Source organism: Tenebrio molitor, chromosome 3 (assembly GCF_963966145.1).
Source record: "Tenebrio molitor chromosome 3, icTenMoli1.1, whole genome shotgun sequence".
Lineage (NCBI taxonomy): Eukaryota > Metazoa > Arthropoda > Insecta > Coleoptera > Tenebrionidae > Tenebrio > Tenebrio molitor.
The window spans coordinates 19,456,489-19,459,437 of NC_091048.1; the positions used below are offsets into that span (position 1 = coordinate 19,456,489).

A 2,949-nucleotide genomic window follows, 5' to 3' on the forward strand; every position below is an offset into this window, starting at 1 on the left:
GTCGCATATGCCTACTGCGATTTTTTAAACATAACGAATTAAAAATGTCAAAAACTCATTTTTTTCAAATGGCACCCCGTATTTATTATTGCACTGGTAGAAAGCTTTTTCGACAAGCTTTTCAACAATATAAGGTTTGTATAGTCGAATCTGAAAATCTAGGGTGCTATCCTAAAATCGCTAAATTTCGTGCAATTTTTCCGTTAAAAAGACAATACAAAAATCTAGTAGGCCTAACAAAAGATAATCACACAATATGGTCACTCCATAAAGATGAATCAACCAACAAAACAGTGTTTATATTATTTTTTGCGCGATTGTACTCTATTTGGTTGTTTACCACGTCTGTTTCCAAGATGGTAAGCTCTGTTTACTCGTTGCTAACGATAAACTCGATGGTAAGTAATTTTTGGTGTTCTAGAACGGTAAGTAAAGTTTATTCAAAATTAATCGATTATTATAATAATTTTTATGTAGACAGAAGTTGAAGCCAAGATGTGGGGGCACTTTCGGGCAACTCATAAAGCTCTTGTAGTCGGCTTTCCTTGGCGCTGCAATGAAAAAGCATTATCAAACTTGCCGCGACATTGGCATTGTCAAAATTTTCATACCCCGCATTTTCCTTGTCTTCTTGATTAGGTACACATTGAGGTTGTTGGTTTCGAAAATAATTCTTCATTTATGTAGACAGAAGTTGAAGACAAGATGTTAGCACTTTCTGGAAACTCACACGGCTCTTGTAGTCAGCTTTCCTTGCTGCTGCAACGAAATAGCATTAGCAAACTTGCCGCGACATTGGCATTGTAAAAATTTTCATACCCCGCGTTTTCCTTGTCTTCTTGATTACACATTGAGATCGTTGGTTTCGAAAATTCTTCATTTATGTAGACGGAAGTTGAAGACAAGATGTTAGCACTATCTGGAAACTCGCACGGCTCTTGTAGTCGGCCTACCTTGCCGCTGCAATGAAATAATTTTAGTAACAGACTTGCCGTGACATTAGAATTGTCAAAATGTTCATACCCCGGATTTTCCTTGTCTTCTTGAATACATATTGAGTTCGCTGGTTTCGAAAATTCTTGATTTATGTAGACAGAAGTTGAAGACAAGATGTTAGCACTTTCTGGAAACTCACACGGGTCTTGTGGTCGGCATTCCTTGCCGCTGTAATGAAATAATATTAGCGAACTTGCCGCGACATTAGTATTATCAAAATTTTCATACCCAAATTTTCCTTGTCTTCATAATTACACGTTGAGGTCGTTAGTTTCAAAAATTCTTTATTTGTGACGCACCCCACATTCAAAGTTTCTTCTACAATATCCACTTCGTTTTCGGAATCACTAATATCACTCATTTTACTGCTTGTTTTTCAACACAACTGGCGATATTTGCGCACAAAAACTGCAATGGCGGTAGTTGTTTGCAGATTGCCTTAGAAACGCGATACAAAAATCGACATTGTGGCAACACGATGTGAAGGGCGTCGTATCGCATTGCATTCTAGTTAGGAATGTTTTGTAATAAATATTCAATCGCGCAAAAAATCTCATAAGCATGACGAACGTTAATGACAATGTACGGATCTCAGACAATATTGGAGTCGTCGCAAGCTCCTCCTCCAAACAATTGTCTTCGATCCGTACATTGTCATTACCGTTCTTTATACTTAATATACTATTACAGTAGAAGTCCGTTAGGATAGCCTTTACTGCCGAGCCAGAAATTTTGTGAGACGAGCTCGCAGAGCGAGTCGAATAATACTGGCGAGGCTGTAAAGGCCCTAACGGACGTGTATTGTACAATAGTTTTTGTAATATCTCTACGATTCGTTCACAATTATCTTTTTGAAATACATTTTTTTCAACGCCATCGAAAAAACCGAATGATTAATAAGTGTGCGGAGGACGTCGTCATGTCGATCGTTGTTTGTGAAAAAAAATTGTTTCAATGAAATCAATAAAAAACCGCAAACAAGATATTCCCGATGTCCTGAAGTGAAGTCACCGTTATTGCCTGCAAAATCGCGCTTGTGTTAGTGAAGCATCATCTTCGATCTTGTCTCCATTTGCTGCTGTTTGTCAGATTTGTTCAACACTTAACTTTCCGTTGAAAATAAACGACTGAAATCAATAAAAAATCGCGATCAAGATATTCCCGATGTCCGGATGGCCGCAGAGCAAGTGAGGTCATCGTTATTCCCTGCAAAATCGCGCTTGTGTTGGTGTTAAAATTCTGAAGCATCATCTTCGATCTCGTTTACATCTGCTAGTGACTTACGGATTTCGATTAATTCAAGGTGTGTTTCATAACATTAAACATTAATTATTGTACCAATTGTAAAAAAGTTGAAAAATAAAGTTTAGATCTACGTTGATATAGTTATTTAGTCATTCATAACGGCCGCTCCCGCTCATAACGGACACCCTTAACGGACTCCGGCCGTTATGAGGTTGTTTACATGGTGACAAACAGTCCGGATATCCACCTTTAACAACTAGATATTACAAAAACAATTAAACATTTCATTATTTTAGTGATATTAAGATAACACCCTAGATAGTGCAGGGGTCCCTTCGAAAATTCGTACCATCCAAATCGTTGCATATAAATTAAAATAATTGACACTGTTTTATTCCTGAATGTTTGCGGCATCTGTTAAGTGTTTACTCAACAACCTGCTTAGTCGCATATGCCTACTACGAATTTTTAAATATAACAAACTAAAAATGTCAAATACTCATTTTTTTCAAATGGCACCCTGCATTTATTATTACACTGGTCGAAAGCTTTTTTGACAAGCTTTCCAACTGTATAGGGTTTGTATAGCCGAATGTGAAAATCTAGGGTGCTATCTTAAAAACACTAAAAATCATACTTATTCTGTATATATTGTATTCTGCGTCTGTAACATCTCGACAAACAGTCCAGCAATAATACTCATCTACA

At 37.1% G+C, this 2,949-nt stretch overlaps 1 long non-coding RNA gene across 3 annotated transcripts; it reads right to left on the reverse strand.

Annotated features, from left to right (window-relative positions):
* Positions 1 to 302: 302 nt before the first annotated feature.
* On the reverse strand, positions 303 to 1,943 carry LOC138127090 (uncharacterized). Of its 3 annotated transcripts, XR_011158093.1 has the most exons (5): positions 1,225 to 1,942; positions 1,024 to 1,164; positions 820 to 960; positions 612 to 756; positions 303 to 551 (listed from the first exon to the last, which is right to left on the reverse strand). It is a non-coding gene; the product is annotated as an uncharacterized lncRNA (long non-coding RNA). The 3 variants fall into 3 exon arrangements; XR_011158091.1 differs by having other exon boundaries at positions 1,024 to 1,943; XR_011158092.1 differs by having other exon boundaries at positions 612 to 759; positions 1,024 to 1,943.
* Between the last annotated feature and the right edge of the window lie 1,006 nt (positions 1,944 to 2,949).